This window comes from Parambassis ranga, chromosome 15 (genome assembly GCF_900634625.1).
Source record: "Parambassis ranga chromosome 15, fParRan2.1, whole genome shotgun sequence".
In the NCBI taxonomy this organism is placed as follows: Eukaryota; Metazoa; Chordata; class Actinopteri; family Ambassidae; genus Parambassis; species Parambassis ranga.
Genome location: NC_041035.1, coordinates 1,223,999 through 1,236,489, shown reverse-complemented (window position 1 = coordinate 1,236,489; position 12,491 = coordinate 1,223,999).

Here is a 12,491-nt window from a genome sequence, read left to right as displayed (position 1 = left end):
CTGGGCTTTTTACAATTTAGTTACTCCCTCCTCACAAACCGAACGTTCTTATTTGAATTCTGCCAAAATCGCAGCTTGACAAAGAGTTCCCTATTTTTTCACCACAGGTGAGAAGAAACCTCCCCAACAAGTAGACTCCTGCTCCCCTAATGTGACCCAGCAAGCTAATGCTAACATCTCGGAACTGTCGCTAATTAACCAGGTCACCATGGAGCAAATCCTGGCTGAAATAAAATCTGTGGCCTCGGGTGGTAATGACATGGATGAATCGGTTGGTGCTCGGCTGAACTCAATCGACGGCGCTCTGACCGACATAAAAGTGTCTGTCACCTCGGTGGAGAGCTCACTGCTCTCTCTAACCTAGTGACGGACTTGGAAAAGCGCATGGAAGAAGCCGAAGAAACGGTGTCGGCTACAGAAGACATGTAATTAAGAGGAAAAAGATTTTAACGTATCTGAAAAAACACTAGAGGCACAGCCATTCTTATCATCCTGGACTATAAAGAAAAGGAGGGGAGATTTATCCTAATCAAGGCTTGAGTCTTTCTTTATTCCCCGAATTTCGATTCACCCCAATTTGTATCGCAGATGATTCTACTGTTTAACCAACATTGCAATAGTTTAGGCTTTCCAGCTGGTGATTTTAATTGTATTATGAATGCCTCTCTGGACAAATCCTCCTCTGCAAACATATCTAAAACAAGATGATCCACAATCCTTAAAAATCTAACAGTGACACAGGACTGATAGATGTATGATGACATCTAAATCCCAAAGTGAGGGATTATTCATTCTATTCACACCGTCACAATTCATACTCCAGATTGGACTACTTCTTTAACCCCAAAAACTCTTTACACTCTGTCCATGATTTCCATATAGACTCCATCGTTTTATCAGATCATGCCTCAGTAGACATGCATATTAATCCAGACTTTAACATTCCAAGAACTGTATTTGGAGACTTACCTTGTCACTTTTGAATAGTGATTCTTTCTGCTCCTTTGTCCGGAATAAGACATTTTGGCCAGAAATTCACGCAATTCTTATGCCTGCTATTAATAATATTTTAAAAGCTGGGAGCACTGTGAGGATCATGTTCTTTGATTTTTCCAGTGTGTTTAACACCATCCAGCCCACTCTCCTGGGGGACAAACTGGTGCAGTCAGGGGTGGACCACCACCTCACATCATGGATCTTGGACTACTTAACCAACAGACCACAGTTTGCGAGGGCACAGGGCTGTGTGTCTGACGTGGTCATCTGCAGCACGGGAGCCCCACAAGGAACTGTTCTTGCTCCCTTCCTTTTTACACTATACACTGCAGACTTCTGTCACCTCTCACCCAGCTGTCATCTACAGAAGTTCTCTGATGACTCTGCAGTGGTCGGCCTCATCACAGACGAGGATGACAGGGAGTACAGAGGACTCATCCATGGTGCCACGGAAACCGTGATCTCCAGATCAACATGGGTAAAACCAAGGAGCTGGTGGATTTCCATAGGCACAACCACTCCTGCCCCACACCAGTGAACATCCAGGGACTGGACATTGAGATAGTGGACTCTTATAAGTACCTGGGTGTTCATCTGAACAAGAAACTGGACTGGTCTAACAACACAGTTTCACTTTACAAAAAGGGCCAGAGCAGACTCCACCTCCTGAGGAGACTCCTTTGGTGTACAGGGACCACTCCTGAGGACTTTTTATGACACTGTGGTGGCATCTGCCATCTTTTATGGAGTGGTCTGCTGGAGCAGCAGCACCTCGGCAGCAGACATCAAGAGATTGAACAGACTGATTAAGAAGGCCAGCTCTGTGCTGGGGGGCCCACTTGATCCTGTGGAGGAGGTGGGGGATCGGAGGATGTTTGCAAAGCTATCCTCCCTGATGGAGAACACCACCCACCTCATGCACAGCACTGAGCAGCTCCTTCAGTGACAGGCTGCTCCATCCATGCTGTGTGAAGGAGCGCTACCACAGGTCCTTCCTACCTGCTGCCGTCAGACTTTACAATCAGGCCGCTCACAGTAGCTTGTGTGTATATGTGTGTGTACATATGCATATGTGTGTATATATCCACTCCTAGCTAAGACCACACTGCCTCCTGTATATTAACTTGGTCATGCAGTGCAATATCTTTATTTTTTCTACAGCTCTTATGTATATAATGTAAACTGTCATCTTTACCATACCAGATCGTAATGTGCAATAACGGTTCAGTACTGTCACTGTGTTCTGTTATTATTCTGTTAGTCACTTTATTCTGTTATTTAATCAAACATTCATTCACCTTGTGTTCATTCTATTTTTCTATATATTTTTTTCTTCTTACGTGTGCTGTTGCTGCTGTAACACTGTGAATTTCCCCTGCGGGGGACTAATAAATGATTATCTTATCTTATCTTATCTTAAAAACCACTTGGATTGTTCATCAAATAGACTTATTCAATTCAATTCAATTCAATTCAGTTTTATTTATATAGCGCATATTACAATCAGACATTGTCTCAAAGCGCTTCACAGGAACCCCCCTAAGAGCACTGTGGCAAGGAAAAACTCCCTTTAAGAGGAAGAAACCTTGAGCAGGACCCGTCAACTTAAGGGGGAACCAGTCCTGCTGCTAGTCAGAGAGGATGAAGGAGAGAGAGAGAGAGAGAGAGAGAGGATGAAGGAGAGCGAGAGAGAGAGAGAGGAGCAAACATGATACAGTACAGAGCAAACATGACAGCAAGATGAAACAGTAATTATATTGTAATAGATATCTATATATATCGTTAGTCCATAAGTAGGAATAGTAATTTGATAGCAAGGATGAGCAGCAGGGGCTAGTGAAGTCGATGAGCACAGGAGAGATCAGGGGCCGGACTGCAGGTCAGTATGCAGGTCTTGAGACCTGCAAAGAGAGAGAGCGAGAGCGAGGCACAGAACTACAAGGAAGACAGTAAACACAGATTATGAGACGATATTACCCAGTATGATCCAGACTAAGGAGAGTAGAGGAGAGGTCACAGGGTGCTCAGAGGATCGTGTTTGTGCCCCCCGACAACGTAGAGCAAGAGAGACTTCACGGGCCGGACTGCAGGTCAGCATCCAGGTCTTGAGACCAATGTGAGCCAGACTAAGGAGAGGAAAGGAGAGGTTAGAGGGTGAGAGGGAAACTGCTCAGTGGATCATGTTTGTGCCCCCCGACAACGTAGGCCTAGAGCAGCATAGCTGTGCTACACACTAGGTCTAAGGCTAACTGTACGCCTTACTAAACAGAAAAGTTTTAAGTCTAGTCTTAAAGGTGGAGGCAGTGTCTGCCTCTCGGACCCAGATTGGTAACTGGTTCCATAATAGCGGTGCCTGATAGCTGAAAGCTCGTCCTCCCATTCTGCTTCTATGAATCCTAGGAACTACAAGTAAACCTGCACTCAGAGATCTGAGTGTCCTATTAGGAACATATGGTACAATCAGGTCCTGCAGATACAATGGAGCAAGTCCATGAAGAGCCTTGTAGGTTAGAAGAAGGATCTTGAAGTGTATTCTTGAGTCCACTGGGAGCCAGTGAAGAGACGCTAGAATAGGAGACATATGATCCCTTTGGCTGCTTCCTGTCAGAACTCTAGCTGCTGCGTTCTGGATCAGCTGCAGACTGTTGATGGAGTAATGTGGACATCCAGACAATAAAGAGTTGCAGTAGTCCAGTCTTGAAGTGACAAAAGCATGGATGAGCTTTTCAGCATCACTCTGAGAGAGGATGCTCCTGATCTTAGTAATATTATGCAGGTGAAAGAAAGCGGTCTTGGAGACCTGCTTAATATGAGAGACAAACGACATGTCTTGGTCAAAGATAACTCCAAGGTTCCTCACAGTCGTACTGGAGGCCAGAGTAATTCCATCCAGAGAGAAAGTATTATCTGATAAACTAGTTCTGAGATGTTTCGGTCCAAAAACAATGACCTCAGTCTTGTCTGAGTTTAATAGTAAAAAGTTGGAGGACATCCAGTCCTTTATGTCCTTTAGACACGCCTGTAGTTTGACTAGCAGCTCCGTTTCTTCAGGCTTCATGGATAAATACAGCATAACAATGAAAGTTTATGTCGTGCTTCTGGATGATGTTTCCTAGAGGGAGCATGTAGAGGGTGAACAGGATCGGTCCGAGCACAGAACCCTGTGGAACACTGTGGTTAACCCTTGTACCTGTGGAAGACACATCGTTAGTGTGAACAAAATGAAATCTGTCGGATAAATATGATTTAAACCAGCGCAGTGCTGTTCCTGTAATCCTGATCTCATGTTCTAATCTGTGTAGCAGGATGCGATGATCTACGGTGTCGAAGGCAGCGCTGAGATCCAGTAGAATGAGTACAGAGACGAGTCCACGTCCACATGAGGAGGTCATTGGTGACTTTAAGCAGTGCTGTTTCTGGTCTGTGGTGGGCTCTGAATCCAGACTGGAAAGCATCGAACAGACTGTTCCTATGCAGGTGGTCGTTTAGCTGACTTACAACAGCTCTTCCGAGTATTTTGGAGATAAAGGTGAGGTTGGAGATCGGTCTGTAGTTTCCTAAGATCTCCAGGTCCAGTAAAGGTTTTTTAAGTATAGCAATGATCACAGCAGTTTTAAAAGCCTGTGGTACATATCCTGTTTCCAGAGACAAGTTGATCTGTCCTAATATAGAGTCTCCGATCAGAGGAATAGCATCCTTGAGGAGCTGTGAAGGGATCGGATCCAGAAGACAGGTAGTAGGTTTAGACTTGCTGATGCTGGTGGTCAGCTCAGGGAGGCCGATGGGCACGAAGCAGTCCAGAGTTAGATCAGGATCCGTTTCCAGAAGTGGCGGTGTATCCTCAGCGGTCACAGAGAGATTGTGGTTGATTTGTCCTCTAATAGTGGTGATTTTATCGGTGAAGAAGCTCATGAAGTCTTCACTACTAAGAACTGCAGGAATGCGAGGCTCCACAGAGCTGTGGCTCTTTGTCAGCCTGGCCACGGCGTTAAAGAGAAGAGATCGGTCTCCTTAATGTGGATTACAACATCAGCAAAAGTATTGGCTCGGAAGCTTGAAAACATCCTTCCCAAACTCATTAGACCAGGCAGGATTTGTGAAATCTAGATATGGCGTGGATAATGTACACCATGCATTGAATGTTGTTCAGTATCTTAATACTCATAAGAACCCAGCTATTATAGTCTCCCTAGATGCTGAAAAGACCGTTAATGGTCTTTTGAACGTTCTTTTGAACGGTTTTACCATGTTTTTTTATCTAGGAACAACAGGAACAGATGTTATGATGTTATCATCTGTTGGAGCAGTTGTAGAGTCACTTCTCTATGGATGACCTCATGAGGGTGAGGAAAGGTCATTTGGGGGCACAGGCCAGAGCGGTGCTACACGCTGCCATCAATCATGTTAACAACAGTGAGGTCTGTGTATTTCTCCTATTGCCATGGTTATGCCAACCAGGCCGCTGTGGCCTGTGTAGCGTGGGTGTCCTATTAACTGTAGTTTTAGCACTTGAAACCCTGACCCTGATCCTGACCCTGACCCTTCTTACAGTGTGCAAGGCCTGCTTTCATAAACAGTGTTTTGAGGAGAAAAGATGTCAGAAATGTGCACGCATCCAGTCACGGAAAAATCGTCCAGAAACACTTGAGACAACAACAACATATTTAACAGTCTTTACAGTAAAAGTGCAGCTTAACTGTAAATGGAATTCTGTTCTCATCATGCTTATTTATCCTCTATTACTCCACTCACACTACTGTAGATGGTTCCTAAATACTTATATTTTCTGTGGAAATAAAATGGGTGCTGCCTAAACCACAAGATGCAGCATGTGTGTCATTTTATTTGTGTGCCTGTGTGAATGTGAGCTGTCAGTAAGGCCTCACTCATGAAACATGTCAAGAACTTCCTTCAGTTGTGCCTATGAATCCATGTAGCATTAAAGCACGTGGGGAATAAGGGATGACACACACAATCAGCAGCAACTTCCTGGACTGTTTCCATCAACTTTTGTTGCATTCTTGCTTTTTTCTTTCACAGAGAGAAAACCAGTAACAAGTAGCTGCTGATGTTTGGACTGAATAACATGAAAGTATTGTGTGGGATTATATAAGGATAACTACACACTGACATGATACAGAGATATTTTACTTTTGTTGTACTCTTATGTATGCTTTCACTCAGAGAAAAAGGGAGACTCTCTGTACACACATACATACTCCCTTACAGAGAGTTAGGGAGGATATTGACATTCCGGGAGCCCTTTTGATGCGGTGAAGACCGAAGCACTGGAAGGCATCGGACGTAAGATAAATAGTCAAACATAGGAGTGATACAGAGTGTTCCACAGAAATATGTTAGACCAATTATAATCATTGGTAGGTGGGAATAAAAGGGTAACATTTCCCAATATGGTAAAACTGTTTATCTATTATGCAAATGTACCTCTACTTTTGAATAAAACGAACCTGTATCCAGGGAGGGGCAGAGCACTTATGGAGGGGAGTGAAGCAGACTGAAAGGCCTGTGTTCACTGAGTGTTCTCCCTTTTGCAAAAGGCGAAACTATAAACCAAGTGTATTGTCTTTCACTCAATGTTCTGATTACAGAAGACGGAGTCTGACAATCCGGGGTGACCAGGGGAGGTCACAACAATTGCAACATGTGACAGAGTCCAGGTGAATTCTATGTGGACCTGTTTGTGAAGTTTTAATGAGCACAACTTTATTCAGTTTCAACAACCTTACTGGTTAGTGTTTGGAAAGATTACTTTGTTAATTTGTTTTTGTTTTGTCACTAAGACCCAACAGACATACCCACCCTCTAATCCACTACCATTACAAATACACACACACACACACACACACACACACAGCACTCCCCGAGTCCCATGAGCTTTTCTGTGTTTTGCAGCCTGTTAGCTGCTCCTAATGGCAGCACTCTGAACCCCCTCCAGACAGAAAGTGTGTTCACACCTGCATTGATGAGGTTCTGATGATGACATCTCAACCTCTGAGGGGTCGCTGCAATCAAAGGTGTGAAAAAAACAATATGCAGCCACCACACCAACATGTGATGCAATAGTTGGTGAAACCTAAGAAAGTTTTCTCAGAACTCAATACCCACAGACCTCCATGTTAACTTTTATATTATATTGATGTGCATGATTCACTGCACACATCGATGTGTGTGTGAACAGATTATCCTTGTATTTCAACAAGATTCATTTGGTCTTCACCTAGTTATAACAAATACAGATTATCCTTGTGCACATTATGCAAGTCTTGAAGGGAGGGTAGGAGATTTTGAAAACTCAGTGGGAGTCAGCCAGATTTCGAAAGTAAACACACGTCCCTTTCTCTTGGAGCTCACCCCAAAGCCATGTGCTAAAATACTTCCTGTAACTCCATATACAAGCCAGAAACTACACTACATGAGCACAGGCCAGATTGTTTTACTACTTTTGAACTGTAGTTAATTAAAAAGTCTATGCAAAAAAAATTTGATATATTTTTAAAACTATTAAAGTTAGAGGACGTTTTGTCCCGAACAACACGAAAGGCGGTAAAATTTGCCCACAGTGCATAAGGGTTAAACTGTGCACTGAGATCATTCTGCTGTGTGGAGATCAATATGTTAGTGTCATTCAGTGTGTCACATCCAGGAAGTGAAAACATGTTTCCCTGAGAAAAAGTCACCAAGCGCCATGAACTGATTGTGCCGTTTCACACACGACTACATTAACCCTTTGTGTTGCAGCAGGAATCATTTCAATATAAAAAGAACTAAAGCTTCTCCAGCTTGTCTGTGATTTATGTCCATTTGTGAGCATACTTTAGTAAAGGGAAGCATCACATGTTCAACATTTAAAGCCTCAGTTTCAGAGAAACATAGAATATGATGTAGTGAATAATTGATTATATTGCATCTTTAAGATAACAGATCAGATTCTGTTATATTCAATATCTGTTAACATACAGTGACCTTTAAAATGTAATGATAAAATAACACTAGGATGAGGACAGATTGTCTGCTACCTTTGTCCTGAGCTAGCATGAAACCTTTTGTTTTGGTGATTTGTTTCTATAAAAAAAAACAGGATCACATTCATGTGTTCAGGTAGGATGGACTATGAGTGACGTTAGCATGTGCAACACACTCACACATCTTCAGTGTAATTCCCTTGAGAATCAAAGCTCATGATTGTAAAAGGGACACATGATTTAATAACCATCCTTTACATGAGAGAAACATTAAAGTTATTGGGCCTTTAAACAAAAAGCTGTATGAATGAAAGTGAGCCTGGAATCATGAACGCATGTGACTAATACTATTATTATTAGTAATGCTAACTGTACCTCACACACAAAGAAACCGCTTTTCTCTCGTTGTACTGTCACAAGCTGACAGTCAGGTAAACCCAACGGTTCTTTGTTGATCAGTTAATGTTTAGATGAAGGTGTCAAGGTTTGAGCCAGGGCTCTTATTTTGTTGTTTTGCAGTCGTTCTGGTTTGATGTTTGCTTCTTCCTGTTTTATTTTGTACTCACTGCTCTCCCTCTCATTTCAGGTGTCTTGACTTCCCCTTCCTCGTGTTCTCCCTCCTCCTCCCGGTGATCACCTGCTCCTCCCTAACGTGTCTCACCTGTGTCTCATTGTCTTCCCTGCTCCCTGTGTATATAGTCTTTAGCTGTGTCCCAATTCAGGGTCTGCATCCTTCGGAGTGCGCATTTTAAGGCCGCTTACGTCACAAAGCTGCGCGAAGGCTGTCCCAATTCTCCAAAAGTCGAAGGGTCCTTCAAATGCGTCCTCCAAATGCGTCCTCCTTTTGCCTGAATTTGGAGGATGCATCGCTACCATCCTTCGTGGCCTTAAATATCCCACAATGCTTTGCGGGCCTACTTTTTGTCCAATAGTACGATGACGGACCAAGTGAGCGGCAGCGGCAGGAGTGCCGAATTCACATTTAAATGTAAGTAAAGAGCAGTAGTTCCAGAGTTTTAAAATGCTAGTAGTGACAGCGGCATTAAAAAAATGAGTTTTATATTTACAAACATGACGTCCTGTTGATACGAGGCGCTGTGAAGTAAACGCTTTGATTGAATGTTGTTTCTTGTTGTTTACTGTAGTATAGTATAAAGTATAGTTCACGTGAGGAGCAATATTATCGTTATTATATCAAACGGTCATTCTGCCTGTTGGCATTTTGTTGTAGGAGGAGCAGAGAGAAACAGAAGAAAACCTGACAATTGATAATGGAGGAGATGAGACTGGAGAGGGAGGGAGAGAGAGAGAGGGAGAGAGAGAGAGAGAGGGAGAGGGAGAGAGGGAGGGAGAGAGAGGGAGAGGGAGGGAGAGGAGAGAGAGAGAGAGGGAGAGAGAGAGAGAGAGAGGGAGGGAGGGAGAGGGGGGAGAGAGAGAGAGAGAGGGAGAGAGAGAGAGAGGGAGAGGGAGAGGAGAGAGAGAGAGAGAGAGGGAGGGAGAGAGAGAATGAACGGACAGACCTCAGCTCATACAGAGGATGTGGACAGCAGTGATTTTATGTTCTGTGTTATTTAAATGTTACTTATTAAATTGTGTATTAAATCGTTCTTGTCTCTGTGTTCTTAAACTCTTCTCACCTTGTTACATTATGTGTTTCATCACCTATTTATAATTAATGTAAACGTTTGAACAACTTCTCAGTGACCACAGTAAATCATTTATTGTGTGTGTGTTGTGTTATGTACAATATTTACAAAGACACAGTTTGAACATTTCTAACTATTTACCAGTGGGCATTATGAAAATGTACAGTTTATTATTTATAAAAATCAGCAGAAAATACTATTCACAAAGAACATATATATAAATGTTTGGCTGAGCAGGAGTCCTTGGTGCTGCTGGACTGGATGATGCCACGGTGAAGACCTTGGAGTCCTCTGGCTGTGAGTGGGACATCATCTGGGGGAGGGGGGTGTCTGTCTCCTCTGTCCACCACATCGTCCATCAGGGTTTGCAGAGCTGACGATCGGCGGCTGCCATGTTACTAAAGATGTTTTTAAAAAGGCAGAAAATAAAAATAATAACTTCCACAGAGCGGCTTCCAACGCAGCTTAAAATATGAAAAGCTATAAAATATGTATCCTCACCCTCCAAAGGTGATGATGGTCAGTACACCTCCTCCAGGACAGACAGCTGGTCCTGCAGGGAGCCCCACTCTCCTCCACCCAGCAGTAATTCTCTGGTGCAGTGACAGACCTGATGCTTAATGACACATTAAAGCAGTAGTTTAATACAGAACCCTGTATCAAGTCTTACAATTGAATCAAATATAAATTACATTTAATCATATTTGTCTATCTACTGGTTATATATCTAGCGTTTGCTCAGTAACCGGTATATTAATTATGATCAATAATATGGTTAAACAGCAGCTTACCGTCACCTCCCCACTGCGCTCTCCCAGCCTGAAGAAAATGAGCCGTCACAGGTTTTGCTGCCGCTGGAGCCGCCTCTCCTCTTCCTCCAACAACAAATAAATATATTAAAATATTCCAAATGTCTAAATCCACACTGTTGTCCCGCTTGTTGTGTAGTCCGTGTTGTGTCGCTGTCGCTGCTTTTGTTTTTCCCGGGGCAAAATTTATGACGTCGCGCCACAATCAGGAAGTGCTTTGAAGGCCAGACCGTCCCATTTACCAACGGTGGAGGATCCTCCGGAGGATCCTCAGGAGGACGCGGCCTCTATAAAAGCCATCAAGTGGTGTCATCAGCCACTATCCAGTTACTCCAACACTCAGGGAGCAGGCAAAGTTCTGTTCATCAGTGAATGTCACTGTTAGTCCATCTGGGGAGCACATAATGGAGGTTCCAGTTTTGATCAACAAGTCTCTGCCCATCACATTCACTGGTGATGAGCTGGAGCAAATGAAACAATGTCTGTGCTGGTCTGCTAATGCAGTTTCACAAGTTCTGTAAACGGCAGATGTTGAAGTTCCCCAATGCAGCTACCGGCTGATGCCCAATGTTTGTTTGACGTGTATTTGAATGAATGAAACAGGATTCTATCTTGCTGTAAAATAATATTGGTTTATTAACTCTTGACTCAGATTAAATAAATTAAAGTTTCAACTTCATAACAACAAAATAATACCGTTCACAAAGCAATCTTCATACAGTCAAAAAACTGTTTGCTTCCCCATTCATCAGCACCGGATGCTTTAATTTTCCCCACTTAAATCACCTGTGGCAGCCTGTGGCACTGCCACGGGCGCCACCCCTTTAGCACCCCCTAATGCCTCTGATGCCTATTTACAATTACTCAAACATGGCTCTTACAGTGGGAACAGATAGTATTCAGACCCCCTAAATGTATCATGTCGTTAGATTGAAGCCATTTGCTAAAATCATTTAGGTTTATTTGTTTCTCATTAATGTCCACACAGCGCCCCACACTGACAGAAAGACACAGAATTGTTGACATTTGTGCAGATGTATTAAAAAAGAAAAAGTGAAATATGACATGGTCCTAAGTATCAGAGCCTTTGCTGTGACTCTCATATATTGAACTCAGGTGCGTCCATTTCTTCTGATCATCCTTCAGATGGTTCTAACCTTCATCTGAGTCCAGCTGTGTCTGATGATACTGATTGGACTTGATTAGGAAAGACACACACTGTCTATAAGACCTTACAGCTCAGAATCAGAAGTGTGTTTATTGCCGTGTAAGTGAAGAGGTTTCACATTACTAGGAATCTGTCTTAGTGATCAGTACGTACATAAAAAAAAATTTTCACAAAACAATTCACATGTACTAAGAAGCATGCATGGATTAAAATAAAATAAGATAAAAAAATAAATGATTAAGAGCATGAGGTCAAAGGAACTGCCTGAAGAGCTCAGAGACAGAATTGTGGCAAGGCACAAATCTGGCCATGGTTACAAAAAAAGTTCTGCTGCAGTGAATGGATTATGTTTTGACCACAACCCTTCCTAGACCTAGGTGTCCAGCCAAACTGAGATATCAGGGAGGAGAGCCTTGGTGAGAGAGGTAAAGAAGAAAACAAAGACCACTGTGGCTGAGCTCTAGAGATGCAGTTAGGAGATGGGAGAAAGTTGTAGAAAGTCAACCATCACAGCAGCCCTCCACCAGTTGGGGCCTTATGGCAGTGGCCCGACGGAAGCCTCTCCTCAGTGTAAGACGCATGAAAGCCTGCATGGAGTTTGCTGAAAAAAAAAACACTGGAAGGACTCCAAGATGGTGAGAAACACGATTCTCTGGTCTGATAGGACCAAACTTTTTGGCCTTAATTCTAAGCGGTATGTGTGGAGAAAACCAGGCACTGCTCATCACCTGTCCAATACAGTCCCAGCAGTGAAGCATGGTGGTGGCAGCATCATGCTGTGGGGGTGTTTTTCAGCTGCAGGGACTGCAGGGGGAAATATTTCAGTTTTACTTGAGACATGATGTTTGTATGAATGGGTGTATGACTTTTTTGTGGAACACTGGCTGTG